The sequence below is a fragment of the Podarcis pityusensis genome, assembly GCF_964106645.2.
Source record: "Podarcis pityusensis genome assembly, chromosome: 12".
Classification (NCBI taxonomy): Eukaryota; Metazoa; Chordata; class Lepidosauria; order Squamata; family Lacertidae; genus Podarcis; species Podarcis pityusensis.
In genome coordinates, this window is record NC_138037.1 from 58,635,410 (window position 1) to 58,652,610 (window position 17,201).

At 41.7% G+C, this 17,201-nt stretch overlaps 1 protein-coding gene and 1 long non-coding RNA gene across 2 annotated transcripts in view; one reads left to right on the plus strand and one right to left on the minus strand.

Moving 5' to 3' along the window:
- The window catches only part of CNTNAP2 (contactin associated protein 2), a 1,044,505-nt gene that overhangs the window by 851,386 nt on the left and 175,918 nt on the right, over positions 1–17,201 (plus strand). The window lies entirely within an intron of this gene.
- Positions 13,336–17,201, minus strand: part of LOC308460083 — a 29,402-nt gene continuing 25,536 nt past the window's right edge. Inside the window, exon 3 of the long non-coding RNA XR_013978464.1 lies at positions 13,336–13,550. This is a non-coding gene — a long non-coding RNA (uncharacterized lncRNA). The remainder of the gene's footprint in view (positions 13,551–17,201) is intronic.

Below are 17,201 nucleotides of genomic sequence, written 5' to 3' on the forward strand. Positions count from 1 at the left end.
CTATTGGTAAACAGAGTACTTTTGACAGCTAACTCTACAAGAGAGATACAGTGTTTCTGGACTTCTCCTGGTTTTAAAGTAACTGATTAAGTGCAATTGAAACTGTGGGGTTTTTTTGTGAATTGGGGGATTTATAAAGATTACTTTCTTTTTAAAGTTGCAAGCTTTGACTGTTACTGTGTCCCCCTAGAGGAGGCTTGACATTGCTACAATAACAACTGGGCTAGGGGAATTTTCCATTTCAAAACAAATTCTAACCGTGGGACTGACCTTGGACTTCTATGAGAGTGTTATGGCAGATGGAAGAGGAAAGTTAGAGTTGATTCAGGAAAAAACTACCAGGTCTGGCAGATCTTTTCGTACAGATACTGGGTCGCAGCGAAGAGCTTCAAGATCTGGCCCTTCTGGACCATCTGGATTATTAGGGGCTGCACCCCCACAAGTTAAACCAAAAGGAATGTCGTCTGAAGATGTTTTAGCTCTGGCACTAGGAAAAATTAATGAATCTTTGGAAAATTTAAGTAAACAAGTAGCTGAAACAAATAATCAAGTAGCTGAAGCATCAGTTAAAATTGACCAAAATACTACGAGTATTAATAATTTGGGACAGAAGGTGAATACCAATACAGAGACTGTTGAGAAATTGTTACAGGAATCTGCTTTGACCCGAAAGACAGCTGAAGAAGCAAAGGACATAGCAACTGCTACTCAAGAGAAGATACCACCGATATATAGGCAACTTGAGGACCACGGGTTGACGTTGTCCATGATTGAATTGAAGGAGAAACAAAGGAATTTGAGAATCAGGGCTGTACCAGAACTTGAGAAAGATAACTTGATTGACTTTCTTACGCAGGAATTTGCAGATTTCTGGCAACAGGATTTGGGGAAGGAAGAATTTAAGATAGTGAGTGCATTCAGGCTTGGAAGAGGAGGAAAGAAGAACAAGGTGAGAGACTGTTTGATTACCCTTCGAACAAAAGAGGAGAGAGACAAAATCTTGAATCTGCACTTCCGAAAGACTTTGGAAATACATGAGTCAAGTGTGGAGATATTTAAGGACATTCCAAAACATCTCTTGGACTTAAGATCTAACTACGGAGATTTGGTTGCCCTGCTGAGAAGCAACAGAATCATCTTTAGGTGGGAATTTCCCCAAGGCCTGTCCTTTAAATATAAAGGAAGAAAGATAAAAATAAGATCAGTCGATGACAAAGATAGATTCTTGAAAGACCACGGAGAAGACTTACAGAAAGAAGTGGAATCTGGAGAAGAGCCAAAAGCACTGGAAAGAGGAATACTAGACATAGCAAACTTATCTTTTGGATTGCATGGCTCAGAGAAAGTGACACCACCGACAGAACAAGAACAAACACTTGGCACAGTTGGAGGTAAAGCAAAGTAATAACATTTTGGCTCTGCAACTATTAAGTTGGAATTGTAATGGCCTCAACTCCCCTCGGAAAAGGAAAAGTGTTTTTCATCTACTAAAAAAGGAACAATTGGACTTGATTTGCTTACAGGAAACACACGTGATAAGGCTACATAGGAAAGTATTGATTAACAAGAGATTGGGACAGGAGTTTATTTCATCTGACAAAGTAAAAAAAAGAGGAGTAGTGATCTATGCAAAGGAGAGACTATCACCGAAATTCATTTTTAAAGACGATCAAGGAAGATTTGTGGCAATTGAAATTCAAGTTCAAGGAGAGAAATTTTTGATAGTAGGAGTTTATGCGAATGAGGGGAAATCTGAATTCTTCAAAAAGTTGCATGAGACCTTAATGGATTATTTGGACTACAACTTGATCTTGATGGGGGACATGAATGGAGTAGTATCTACAAATATGGATAAGGCACAAAGACAGGTAGTCACCAAGGATGGTAGACTACCGAAAACATTTTTTGAGATGACAGACAATTTGGACTTAGTCGACATTTGGAGAACAAAGAACCCCCTGGGAAGAGAGGGAACCTTCTTCTCTGAAGCCAAACTGACATGGACAAGAATTGACCAAATATGGGTAACTAGAGGAATGGCACCAAAGATAAGAAAAGTGGAAATCTGCCCAAAAACCTGCTCCGACCATAATGCTGTTAAGATGGAAATGAAACTAACACCAACCGGTTCCTTCAGATGGAGGATGAATGACACCTTATTTAGAGATGAAGAAGTGATTAAGAAGGCCCAAAAAACCTTGAGAGACTATTTTGAGATAAATATGAACACCAATGTTGAAAAAAGAGTAATCTGGGACGCAAGCAAAGCGGTTATGAGAGGGTTCCTGATACAACAGAATGCAATAAAGAAGAGAAGCCAAAATGAGAAGAAAGATAAAATTTTGGAGAAAATAAAAGAAAGTGAGAAGAAATTGAGAGCAAAACCAAAGTCGCAGGAGATTTTAAGAGAAATAAAGTTATATCAAGTACAATATATGGAAATGATGAATCAGGAAATAGAATGGAAAATTAAACAAATGAGACAAAAAACATTTGAATCAGCTAATAAATGTGGGAAATTGCTGGCCTGGCAAATGAAAAAAAGACAAAAATTAAACACTATTACAAATTTAGAAGTCAAAGGAAAGAACATACATAACCCAGCTGAGATTAGAAACTGTTTCCAGAGGTACTTTAAACAATTATATACACAAGGACCACAGGAAGAAATGGATATAGACCGATTTTTGAAGATAAATGGACTACAAAAAATCTCTCAAAAAAGTAAATTAATGTTGAACTATAAAATATCTGAACAGGAAGTAGAAGGTGCCATTCAAAACATGCAACTAGGCAAATCTCCAGGACCGGATGGGCTGACTTCTAGATACTATAGATCTTTGAAAGAGTGGTTAGTACAACCTTTAAAGGACGTCTGCAATGAAATATTGCAAGGGAAAAGGGCACCAGAGTCGTGGAAAGAAGAGTATATTACACTTATACCGAAAACAGAGAGTGAAAAGACTCAGCTTAAGAACTACTGCCCCATATCATTACTTAATGTGGATTACAAAATTTTTGCAGATATTTTGGCCAAGAGATTGAAAAAAGTCTTGATGGAAGAGATTCATAAAGACCAAGCGGGCTTTTTCCCGGGAAGACACTTGTCAGACAATTTGAGGAATATAATTAATATTTTGGAAAAATTAGAAGTGAACATAAATACTAAAGCAGTTTTGATATTTGTGGACGCGGAGAAAGCTTTTGATAATATCTCTTGGAGTTTTATGAAGAAGAACTTACAGGGGATGGGGGTAGGCCAAGGCTTTGAAAACGGTATAGGTGCAATTTATTCAAAACAAAAAGCTAAACTAATTGTAAATAATGTGGTGACGGAAGAATTTAAGATAGAAAAAGGGACACGACAAGGTTGCCCAATTTCCCCATTGCTTTTTATATCGGTCCTGGAGGTTTTGCTGAATATGATTAGAAGGGACCAGTTGGTTAGAGGTATACAAGTCGGAGCTAAACAGTACAAACTGAGAGCATTTGCAGATGACTTAGTATTCACATTACAGGAGCCAGAATCTAGTACTAAAAGGGTTTTAGAACTGATTCAAGAATTTGGTCAGGTTGCAGGATTTAAACTGAATAAGTTAAAAACAAAGGTTTTAGAGAAAAATTTAACAGCGATTGAGAGAGAGAGGTTTCAGAATGAGACAGGCTTAACAGTGGTTAAGAAAGTGAAATACCTGGGGATTAATATGACAGCCAAAAATGGGAATTTATTCAAAGACAATTATGAAAAATGCTGGGCCGAAGTGAAAAAAGATTTAGAAATTTGGTCAAATTTGAAGCTTTCACTGTTGGGTCGTATTGCTGTGATAAAAATGAATGTATTGCCTAGAATGTTGTTCTTGTTTCAAACATTGCAAATTGTGGATAAAATGGACTGTTTCAAGAAGTGGCAGAGAGATGTTTCTAGATTTGTCTGGCAGGGCAAGAAGCCTAGAATAAAATTTAAAATACTAACAGATGCAAAGGAAAGAGGTGGATTTGCCCTGCCAGACTTTAAACTTTACTATGAATCAGCAACTTTTTGCTGGTTGAAAGAATGGCTGCTTCTTGAAAACACAGACATTTTGGATTTAGAAGGTTTTAACAATGTATTTGGATGGCATGCATATCTGTGGTATGATAAGGTCAAAGCACATAAAGCATTTAAGAATCATATTGTCAGGAAAGCATTGTTTAATGTCTGGATAAGATATAAGGATTTATTGGAAAACAAAACTCCAAGGTGGCTGTCACTGATGGAAGCAAAAGCACTGAAAAAGCTCAATATGGAGGCCAAATGGCCGAAATATTGGGAAATTTTGGAACAAGAGGGAGATAGACTGAAATTGCAGAGCTTTGAGAAACTAAAAAACAAAGTGCGAGATTGGCTTCATTATTATCAGATAATGGAGGCATATAATTCGGACAAGAAAATTGGCTTCCAGGTGGAAAAATCAAAATTAGAAACAGAATTGTTAGAACCCAAAACGAAGATTTTGTCAAAGATGTATAACTTGCTGTTGAAATGGAATACTCAGGATGAAATGGTGAAATCTGCTATGATTAAATGGGCACAAGACGTTGGACATAATATAATGATGGCTGACTGGGAACAGTTATGGACCACAGGTATGAAGTTTACGGCATGTAATGCCTTAAGAGAGAATATTATGAAAATGGTATACAGGTGGTACATGACTCCAGTCAAGCTTGCAAAAATCTATCATTTGCCCGATAATAAATGTTGGAAATGTAAAGAAACTGAAGGTACATTCTTTCACCTTTGGTGGACGTGCCCAAGGATTAAGGCTTTCTGGGAGATGATCTATAATGAATTGAAAAAAGTATTTAAATATGCTTTCTTGAAGAAACCAGAGGCCTTTCTCCTAGGCATAGTCGGCCAATTGGTGCCAAAGAAGGATAGAACTTTTTTCATGTATGCCACAACAGCAGCAAGAATACTTATTGCAAAGACACAAGATCTACCCACCCTGGAAGAATGGCAGATGAAGGTGATGGACTATATGGAACTGGCGGAAATGACTGGCAGAATCCAAGACCAGGGAGAAGAGTCGGTGGAAGAAGATTGGAAGAAATTTAAAAACTATTTACAGAAATATTGTAAAATTAATGAATGTTAGAATGATGTTGGATAGAAATTAAGTGGTTTTTAGCTGCAATACTATAAGGGAATATGAAAAATGGATTACTAACAGGTAAAAATGTTACAATGTTACAATAAAATGTTACAATACTTTAAGATTAAGGATTAGGATAAACAAAGAGGGGAAGGATTTGCTGAACCAACAAACTGAATTGGAATACAAAAAAGGGAGGCGTGAGGAGGTCCTGGAAACAAGCTAATGAAAAATAAGTAATGGAAAGATTGAGTAGTTTTAAATTATTTTTACTTTGTATTTTTATTTTATTTTTCTTTATTATCATTTTGGAATATTTTGAAAACTTTAATAAATATCTTATATAAACATAAAAAAAAAAAAACAGAAGCAGCTTAGACATGCTGGCCACATGACCAGGAAAAACTGTCTGCGGACAAATACCGGCTCCCTCAGCCTGTAAAGCAAGATGAGCGCCGCAACCCCAGAGTCGTCTGCAACTGGACGTAACTGTCAGGACGTAACTCCTTTTTAAGGGTTAAAGTACATTCTGGTAAGAGAATATGCTTGTGACTGTAATTCTTCCAAATGTTGTATTAGCAAATCAAAGAGTTGCTGCTTGACAGATGGCTTGGTCTTGGCTCTCTGACTTTAAGCTTTATTGGTTCCGATGTTGCCTTTTGTATGTGCAATGGATTCCATTACTTCCTACTCAATTGGTTCCGTGCTCAGGCTGATTTCAGCTCAAGTTCTCTCTTTCCCCTTCTGAAATCTATTTAGTTTACTGCCCTTCATTTCAATGTGAAATCATGTAGGTTGCACAGAACAATGTTTATCCTTCCCTCTTTCTCCTGCTTGCAATAACTTCAGCCAAAATCTATTTTCCTTTGTCAAATATAAAATCTTTGACACTCCATTGTTAAAGCAAATGGATGAAGTCCATTTCTCTCCCCTCACCCTCATTGCCAGCATTCTCCCCTACTGTCAGTGTTAAGTATAGAATACCCAGGACAGAATTTGCAAGTGACAAAGGCTGCTTTTCCTTCGGAAGAGCAGCTTTGTGAGGGAGAAATTTGGAGCAGGGCAGCGGGGTGCTTGCTTTGCCTCCCAGTTTAGGTTTTTCCACCAAGATGTTGCCAGTGTGGCAATCTTTGGAGGAAAAAATGAGATATGAAAGCATGAACACAAACGGAGAAAGTTGCAAAAGTTTTATAGGAATGACTGTATACCGGACTTACTCCCACATAGAGATGAGTTTGATGTGGTAAAATGACTCTGTTCCTGAAGGTAATATTTCCTGGCTTCTCTGTAGGAGTGCTGCACCGTCACCATATGCAAAGATTAATTATACTGATGAGGTATGACTTAGGTGTGATTACTAACACAAACAGCAGAGTTTTGAGGCCTGCTTGGGGACGGGGTGAAACAGCTTTTCAATGGAAGTTTCATGGGGAAACAGATGGCAGAGAAAGTTTTCTGCAACCGTTTCTATTCCCTGCTCCAGTTTGCAAGGTTAACTTTGCACATGGCTGTGTTGTTGTGCTTATTTTATCAATCATCCACAATGCTATACTAGGTCTCTTAGGTCTCCTGTATTCCTTTGCCATAGCTTTGGAAATACTTTGGAAAAAACTGATCTCTTTGTGTGAGTGCCACAGAAGTTGCTGAAGCTTCTTTGTTCTTCCAACTATCTACCAAGACGAGCTAAAGCACTCTGGAGGAATTTTATGAGAGGGTCTGTACCCAGCAAGCCATGCAAAAACTCCATGTGACCTGCCTGCTCAGGCAGGCAGCCCAGTTTGAATGTACATATCTTGGCTTAATGCTGCCCTACTATGCTCCTGTCTCAACACACTGCAATTAAATGCAATGTGGATTAATGAAATGGTTTCCTTTATATCCAACTCAAACAAGAAACTGCGATTACCAGAATTTGGCGATGGCTGACAGGGCTGTGGGACTGATATGTTCAAATCCCAAATCAAATTGGGCCATTTTTCAACAATCTGTGCTGAATTTGGATTGGGTCAAGACAACTACAAAATGTTGCAACACAGGTTGGGTGGACCCAAATCAGGTTGTAGTGATTTATCCAACCCAGAACTAAAAAGCAGCCTCTCTGAAGCCAGATGGGCTTTCTCCAAAGTGTTGCCATTATTAATTACAGTACCATATAAGCAGAATGCAAAGGGAAGGAGGTGGAATAGACTTTGCTGACTGAGAGCTCTAGCTTCCAATCTGGGGCTAGAATTTTCCCCAACACTCCAATCACAGTGCTTTTTTTGGCAGGGGGATGGATGGTGCAATCTTAAATCTTGGACTCAAGGGCATCCTGTTCAAATTTGCAGATGACACCAAACTGGGAGGGGTGGCTAACACCCCAGAGGACAGGATCACACTTCAAAAAGACCTTGACAGATTAGAGAACTGGGCCAAAACAAACAAGATGAATTTTAACAGGGAGAAATATAAAGTATTGCACTTGGGCAAAAAAAATGAGAGGCACAAATACAAGATGGGTGACACCTGGCTTGAGAGCAGTACATGTGAAAAGGATCTAGGAGTCTTGGTTGACCACAAACTTGACATGAGCCAACAGTGTGACGCGGCAGCTAAAAAAGCCAATGCAATTCTGGGCTGCATCAATAGGAGTATAGCATCTAGATCAAGGGAAGTAATAGTGCCACTGTATTCTGCTCTGGTCAGACCTCACCTGGAGTACTGTGTCCAGTTCTGGGCACCACAGTTCAAGAAGGACACTGACAAACTGGAACGTGTCCAGAGGAGGGCAATCAAAAAGGTCAAAGGCCTGGAAACGATGCCTTATGAGGAACGGCTAAGGGAGCTGGGCATGTTTAGCCTGGAGAAGAGGAGGTTAAGGGGTGATATGATAGCCATGTTGAAATATATAAAAGGATGTCACATAGAGGAGGGAGAAAGGTTGTTTTCTGCTGCTCCAGAGAAGCGGACACGGAGCAATGGATCCAAACTACAAGAAAGAAGATTCCACCTAAACATTAGGAAGAACTTCCTGACAGTAAGAGCTGTTCGACAGTGGAATTGGCTGCCAAGGAGTGTGGTGGAGTCTCCTTCTTTGGAGGTCTTTAAGCAGAGACTTGACAACCATATGTCAGGAGTGCTCTGATGGTGTTTCCTGCTTGGCAGGGGGTTGGACTCGATGGCCCTTGTGGTCTCTTCCAACTCTATGATTCTAAAATGCAGCGAGCTTACCCTGGTTGCCTGTTTCTGAGAGCATTCTGCAAGGATATGGTCACTGCTGCCGCTTATGAAGTCAGCATTCACAGCGCTTGAAGCGGATTGGCTGTGGGCACTAGTCACAAATGTCCTTCTTTATGCAAATAGCTTGTATTGATTGCTTGATTTTACTAATCACAAGGCAAGGAGGAGAAACAGAGTCCTGAAGGGCTTTGTTGCCCTCTTTTTCAATAGGAGTTGGTGAATTCTTTTTCCTCCAGAGCTATAGAGGGCATGCCATAGTGTAGAGCTGCCATATTTCAAACAGTGAAAATCCAGTCAGAAAAGCTGTTGGGCTTTTTTTGCTTCTTTTTTTTTGCAAAGTTCTTGAGCTGGGGGGCAAAGTCATTGAGCTAAAAAAGCTGTTTTTGAGCTATTTTTATGGGGAAACAGCAATGTTGACAGGGGCTGCCATACAACTGGATTATCCTGGACATTTTTGCCAATTTCCGCCCGGACACTGCTGCCGACTGCAGTATTCTAGTTGTATGGCAAGCCTACCATAGTGATGCAAACACCAAGAAGGAGGAGGAAGAGCATAGAGTGAATGGTTATAGCATAGGAGTGGGGGGGGGGAGCTTTGGGTAAGCACTCTGGGCTTGGGGGGGCACTGGCCCAGTTGTCCTTGGCAAGCAGCCTACTCTGCCTGCATTGGAAGAAGCCAAGATCCCAGGCGGCACTGGAAGTGAATAAGGTGTGCTGGGAAGGGAGGGGGAAAGAGCACCCAGACATAACCAAATGCTCAGCACTTGAGGTGCTGCTGTGGATCAAGATGTAATTGCTTCATTTCTGCAAGCTTTGTGGAGGCTCTTCAGTGTGGATCAAGGTCTGCCTGTTGCTACTATCACATGGTAACATTCCAGTGATAGAAAAAGCAATGGGAGGACTTGATCTGTGCTGCAAAGGACACAGCCCACCCACCCCCTAGGCCTTCGAAGGCCCGATACACGTGTGTTTGATTTTAGTTTCAATAGGCCTTATCAGTCTAGCTGGAAATCTTGCCTCAGGGCTGGTTTTTACATTTCTTGTTCTTGGAAATGCTCACTAAGCAGCACACCAGGCAGTGCCCTACAGGGTTGCAATTCAAAGCGCAGTGGGATGTTCAGGGCTTCGCCCAAGACATTTTGTCGCCTAAGGCAGACTACTCAGGTTCTGCCCCCTCCTCCTCCTGACTGCACAGGCACACATCTCCATCGTAAAGACTGAAGAACATGAAATAAAAGGGAGGGGAACCAAATGTATGCCTTATGGGTGACACGGGGATTCTAACCTGCAGCTTTGATTTGCACATATGGGAAATGGAACGAAGGAATATGCATTACCCTCAGCTGTAGCTATGCAGAAATAGAAAGAAAAGGTTTGTCACTGCCAACACATTTCCCATACATTCTGGTGCTACAGAAGAAACCCAAGATAACCCCCAAGGTGTCATGCGCCCTGATTTCTTACCTTTGAGAAACACTTCATAAGAATATAAGATGAATATGGATCAGGTCAAATGCCCATCTAGGCTTGCCCTCTGTTCTCACAGTGGCCAACCAGATGCCTATGGGAACCCTGCAAGGACCAACGGAGGGCAGCAACACCCTCTCCACCTGGGATTCCCAAAATCTGGCATGCAGAGGTGTCCTGCCTCCAATGGGGGAGCAGAATATAGCCTTATCCTCTGTGGATTTGTCTAATAATCCTTTAAAGACATCCAAGTTGGTGGCCACCACAACCTCTTGGGGGAGCAATTTCCATAGTTTAATTACGCACTGTGTGAAAAGGGACTTTCATATATCAAGCCACAACCCAGTAACCCCTGTGCATTGCAAAAGAAGACCAACAGCTAGGCTGAACGTGCCTGGCCTGCAGTTCCAAGTAAGCTAAAACAGCACCCCAAAATAAACCCACAAAGGTCATCATTGAATTATAGAATCATAGAATTGCGGAGTTGGAAGGGACCAATGGCAGAAATTTGCCTGCAGCCCAGAAATGGTGAGGAGGAGCTAGGTACTTAATCCTTTGCTGATTCTCCCTTGCAAATGCCCCACCCATTTTTAATCCACTCTTCCTCCCCCAGGCCAGGCTCTAAGAGAAGAAACAGGCTCTGCTCATTCTCCTCTCCCCCAAATGTCCCTCCAACTGCTCTTGCAGTCATGTTGCCTCAACAAATACCAAAGCAGGAGAGCATTCTGACCTCACTGAGAACAAGCTTCTGTGAGCCACTGTATTTAGTGTGTAATACTATTGTGCTCAAGCTGCACCAGTGCCATCTTCCCCTGCAACCTTCCTTGAATTGTGCCCAATACGGGGAAGCAAATTCCACTGAATTAACTTATTTCTGACTGATATATGCAACCGAGAGGGAAAGGGCATAACTCAGTGGATACAGCATGTGCTTTTGATGTAAAATATCCCATGTTCCATCCCCAGCAACTCCGTAGAGGGCTGAAAGCCTGGAGACCAATATTGGGCTAAATCCGCCTTTTTAAAAAAAAAAAAAAAAACTTTTTTTGTACATGAATATTTATTGAATTTTATAACAAATAATGATACAAATCTCATTCATCATGTTATTTACAATTATTCTCCCTCCCCTCCTCTGGACTTTCCTCAACTCCCCCTCTGCTGAGTTATTTAGTTTTATTTATTGTATCCTGCTTTTCCTACACAAAAATAAAATCCCTTATCATTTCTCTGAAATATCTGTTACTCAAATGAAATTGTGAACATTTATTCAAATCCTGCCAGTGAATCCGGTCCATTCTGTTGTTTCTGAGCCAGTGTGGTGTAGTGGTTAAGAGCAATAGACTCGTAATCTGGTGAACCGGGTTCGTGTCTCCGCTCCTCCACATGCAGCTGCTGGGTGACCTTGGGCCAGTCACACTTCTCTGAAGTCTCTCAGCCCCACTCACCTCACAGAGTGTTTGTTGTGGGGGAGGAAGGGAAAGTAGATTGTTAGCTGCTTTGAGACTCCTTCGGGTAGTGATAAAGCGGGATATCAAATCCACACTCCTCTTCTTCTTCTTTCTGCAAATAAAGTATAAATGGTTCCCAGACTCTTTTGAAGTCCTTTTTGTTCTTCTCTCGTAGTTTATCTGTTAGCTTAGCCAATTCTGCATTTATTCTGCAAGGAATAAATCCGCCTTTTGTGACCTGGTGCCACCCAGAGTCCTTGGGCTGCAACTCCCATCATCCCTGGCTGGGGGCATCAGGTTGGGAATGAGTGAGTGAGCAAGGGGGTTCAATAGCCTTGACTCCACAGAAGGCCACTTCCAGTGTTCCTAAAGCAAACACTTTCACCTATTTACTCCTTCTAGCTGTGGCACTAAGAGACGGTGGCATGCTTGATTGAGCTTGGTTGAGCTTGGTCGTCCTTCTCCCAAGTCCAATGTCACAATCACTAGACCACAGCATGCAAGGGCATCTAATCTCACTGCTGGGGCTATGATAGCCAAGAAAAATACAACAAGCCAGCCTCAGTTAGTGGTGTTGCAAAGGGAATATGTGTCTCACTGAGGAAGGAATCATCCACATGGCGGCAGATTTTCAGATTCAGGATCCAAAAGTGAATCTTCCCGACAGCCTAATGAAGCTGTCAAGAATCCTTTCTTTCCCTGAGGTGACAGATACCATTCCTGCTGCTTTCTTACAGCTTGCTAATCCTGGAAGAAGATGGGGCTCTTTCATTGCACTACTTGTCTGAGAATAGCTGTGGAATACTGAACATAGGTAGACAAGGTCCCTGTAATGAAAATGAAGCAATCCATCCATGCAACAAGCTTGTTCTGCGAGCTCAGAGAAATGGTGTTTACTTCCATGAAAAGGACATTTTAATCAAGTGTCTGATAGCCAGGATATTTTGCATCTCCTGTTTTATTTCCTATAGATCTGTCTGAAGTTTCATTTTTGAAGCCATACATTGCAGATATGATAATTTTTTACCTTAAACACACTCTTTGAAAGTGAAAACTAGCAAATGTAAAGTGATATCAGCTTCACACTTCTCTGAGCACCTCGGCACATCAAAAATAAGCTTCAGAGCTAAATTGTGCTCTGGTGCATGGAAATAAGCTCAATGCATCATTAATTCAAATTACAACGGCTAACTACAATCTACCCACAGGCAAATATAAGCATAGGTCTGGAACTGAGAGCAGATCTGCACCAGGCATTCAAAGTACAGCTGGGGTGGGGATTTCAGTTCCCAGGATTCTTTGGGGCGAGTCCTGTGCTTTAAAGGTATGGTGTGGATCCTGTACCCTCAGTCCCCTGCTGCTTTGTGCCTGAGCAGCTTCTTGCCAATTCTGCAGGCATCAGGTGGCCCAAGGGATGAAGAGGCTCTCACTGGGACCTTTAAAGTGCAGAGCAGATCTCCAGGTGTTTTTGACTTCAGCTCTGATTATCCCTGACCATTGGCCATGCTGGTCGAGGCGGATGGAAGTTGGAGTCCAAACATCTGGAAAAGGTCCCAGATTGGAGAAGGGTGCTTTAAAGTTTCCAACTCTGCCATGCACTCTTTGTCTGAGCTGCGGTCAATACCTGTTTGCTTCCAGATTGCCCCCTGGATCCAGATAATCTATGCAAACCACCTTCTTCACACGAAGAGAAGGCAACAAATGCCTGGCTCTGGTTTGTTTCCCAGTTTGCATAATTCCTAAACACTTTTAGGGAGCAGTGTGGTGTAGTGGTTAAAAGTGGTGGACTCGTAATCTGGTGAACCGGGTTCACTTCCCCGCTCCTCCACATGCAGCTGCTGGGTGACCTTGGGCCAGTCACACTTCTCTGAAGTCTCTCAGCCCCACTCACCTCACAGTGTTTGTTGTGGGGGAGGAAAGGAAAGGAGAATGTGAGCCGCTTTGAGACTCCTTCGGGTAGTGATAAAACGGGATATCAAATCCAAACGCCTCTTCTTCTTCTTCTTCTTCTTCTCCTTCTTCATTCTGTTCTGTTCTGTTTTTTAAACACATTTATTCGAAAGTTACAATACAGCTTTGTCCACTGCCATAATATCACAGAATGATCACTCCAATCCTCAATCCCACATCACTGTCATATTCAAGAAGCCATTCCATTAGTTCTAGCAATGGAGCAGAAAACCTGGGCCTGTAGGATACTTCTGCTTTAATTCCTGCATCTTCTGGACTTCACTTTTGCATGAAGTAGCTTTGCTGCCTCCTTTATCAGGCCTTGCTCCTATAAAACAGGAAATGAAACAGAAATTTAGCAGAAAGATTTCTCTTCATGTTTTTCCATGCCATTCTCATATCAATTTCCATGTCAGACTGCTGTATGTACAGAGCAGCACCACTAAAAAGGCTGCAGTATTTGGATGAAGACTCTAGCTCATGGGTAGGCAAACTAAGGCCCAGGGGCCAGATCCAGCCCAATCGCCTTCTAAATCCGGCCCGCGGACAGTCTGGGAATCAGCGTGTTTTTACATGAGAAGAAGAAGAAGAAGAAGAAGAAGAAGAAGAGGAGGAGGAGGAGGAGGAGGAGGAGGAGGAGGAGTTTGGACTTGATATCCCGCTTTATCACTCCCCTTAAAGAGTCTCAAAGCGGCTGACATTCTCCTTTCCCTTCCTCCCCCACAACAAACACTCTGTGAGGTGAGTGGGGCTGAGAGACTTCAAAGAAGTGTGACTGGCCCAAGGTCACCCAGCAGCTGCAGGTGGAGGAGCCGAGACGCGAACCCGGTTCCCCAGATTACGAGACTACCGCTCTTAACCACTACAGCACACTGGCTCTCATCAGAATGTGTGCTTTTATTTAGAATGCATCTCTGGGTTATTTGTGGGGCATAGGAATTCGTTCATCCCCCCCCCAATATAGTCCGGCCCCCCACAAGGTCTGAGGGACAGTGGACTGGCCCCTGCTCAAAAAGTTTCCTGACCCACTGCTCTCGCTGCTACTGCTGCTTTAAAAATTCCTACTTAGGATTGCCCTGGCTTTGCTTTTTTAAAGAACATCTCTTAACCACAACATTTAGCCAGGCTCCATAAATCACATCATTACCAAATTAACTGCCAGCAGGACTTGGTCTCTTTGACAGCTGAAATAAACTAGAGGTTATCTGTAATATCAGAGGGGAAAGGTTTCAGAGTGATAATAGGAAGAAAACAGTAGGTGACCAGAATGATTAATCCAAGCTACCTGTTATGTTGCTGACTTCTCACGTAGTTTTTCATAAAGTGGTAACTGCTATATGTACATTCTTACATACTATAGGATCCTCTGTAAGCTAGAAATTATTGTATTTAAAAAAAAAAATAATGGAACAAAATCCACATTTTATACACCCCACCCTTCCTTAAAAGAAATTGGGGCTATTTGCAAAACCAAAATAAAATTACATTATAACAGTAGTAATGTCCTTATCAATAAATAAAAAATAGTAAAGAAACTAGCAGCAGGCCAAAGAGTGGAGAAAGAACTCCAATTAAAAACTCTGAAGGGGAAATGAAACAACCCCTTTAATTACAAAGGGAAGGTTTTAATCCTTGCCAGTCCCAGTAAAAATGGGAGGTTTTTTCTAAGGCTAATTGCTGCTCCAGGGGGAGATTTGCTATGTGATCGTGACTGGGGAGGGGAACATATAACACGTTGTGATGATCAAGTCTTGAGGTTACACATGCAGGGGAAACTGTGGCCCAGGTATCCCTACCAGAGCATGGTGAGAATGGCCATAGCTGGCACACAAGCCATAGCTAGTGAAAGGCAAAAAGATAACAAAGACAGACCCCCACTCTTCCCTGCTCCCTTCCTTGCTTTAATCCTGGCTCAGGGATGTGTTCTGGCATACCCTCAGGATTCACCACCCCAACATCACTTTCCGGCCCGTCTTGCTAATGTCAGACAGTCAGTTGTGCTGCAGATGAGCCAGCCGGGCCCAAAAATGGGCTGCCTCACACATGCCGCTCAGCGAGATTCAGAAGCCTGGTCTCTGCACTATCTACTGTTACTGTTTATTGGTAAAAAGAGAACTATGCCAGGGACAAAAAACAGAGAAGGCAAACATGATTTGGGCATGTTCACTCCAGAGAGTTGCAAGTAGGTCAGTCACTTGCCATTTTTTTTACTAGCCCAACCGCCCACGCATGCATGCTTTGCTTTGGTATTCATTTGTGGCCAGCAAGTGATCAAAAATATAAGTAAGTGCTGAACTGGGGGCGCTTCTACTAACAAAAAGCCTGCTTCCCTCAAATATGAGAGAATCCATTGGGAAGTGTGGAATAACACTTGCTCTGATGCAACATTACCTAAACTCCCCACAAGTAAATCTGAATGAATGCTCCTTGAATAGCCAGTGCAGTCTGATCTCCCTGCAAATCAATCAGGATGAATGCTGAATGAACAAGTCACATGAAACTGTCCTAGGTGTGACATTAATTATGCGAATGCAATTAATTGTGCCTGTTTATTGCTATAGACAGTGTTCTTGAAGCTACCAACATGAGTTTGACCAAACTGTGGGAGGCAGTGGAAGACAGGAGGGCCTGGCGTGCTCTGGTCCAGGGGGTCAAGAACAACTAAACAACATTGCTATGTAAACAGCAGCCAGTGGGAAGCTTGGCTTTTTTGCTTCTTGCCACAGTCCCAGCAAAAATTGCCCCTCTGAAGCTGTTTATTTGCATATCAAAGGACAATTGCATTGATACTAGAGGAGGCTTAGCTTGAAATGCTAAGAGCAGCTTCAGTATGTGTCGTGAGATGACAGGGAGAGAAAGAGTTAAACTTCTTGTGCCCTCAGGTTACCCAGCCACTGGTTAAAAGAAAGAGAAAAAAGCAAGCAGTTAATTGCACCCACACAATTAATGTCATGGCTACTTTGATGCTGAATGTCATAAGAATCAGATTCTGAAATACCACAGTCCATAACTGAAATCCTGACCAGAGTTAGACTATTTAAAATCCATTTGACTTCAGTGAATTTAGACAAACTAACTCTGAGCAAGACTGAAGCCAGTTAGAACTGAACACGAGTTAAGTCCTCAGAAGTCCTAAAGGTCATTGCAGTCTTTTGAAAATACTGCCATTTCAAGTGTCTAAATGAACTTTTTTTTCTTCAATGGAATCCCAGTCAGGCACACTGAAAATCTTTCCAAAACATTTCCACAAAGTGATAAAATGAATCTTCTTTCTTCTCAAGCAATAGTATTTTGAAATAATAGGTTTTATTAAATGCTCACTAGAATGCAAAATGCTCCCCTGAAAGCCATGCATTCTTCTATTATGTCAGAAATAAATATGTTATTGACTGTTCTGAGTTTAGTTCATACTACATTAACTCTGATAGGAATGTTTTCATATTAAATGAAATGGTTCTCAAGGAGACATGTTTTATCAAACAAGCAAGATTTTGTTTTTATGACACTGGTGATCTATGGGAATACTAACAGCCTTTGTCCATTTTCTTTGTGTGTTGTTCTTGGCATAGCAAAAACAATGCCCTTAATACAAAAAATGTACAGACAATGGCTTTAAATCTACAGTTAGTGAAGGACAGGAATGTCATAAATATATACCATCCTGAAGATTTCAGTGCAAACACCACATATGTGCATTTGTTGGAAACTCTTCCAAATTCGTAGAGTTTTGTTGTTGCTGTTGTTTTGGAGGGGTGGAGCCCAGATACATGTAGATCTTATTGTGGAATTTGAGTGAGATATTGGGGAAATGTGGATTTCAGTGTCCACAGCACCATATACCCAACTCTCCAGGGTCACTTAAATACACAGAGACCTTCACAATCTGTCCTTCTGTGTGCCTTGGCTATGAGTTCAGATAGATCATGTCTATGCAGTTTGTAACACCAGAAATTTGAATGCAGTTCCCCAGGCATCTTTG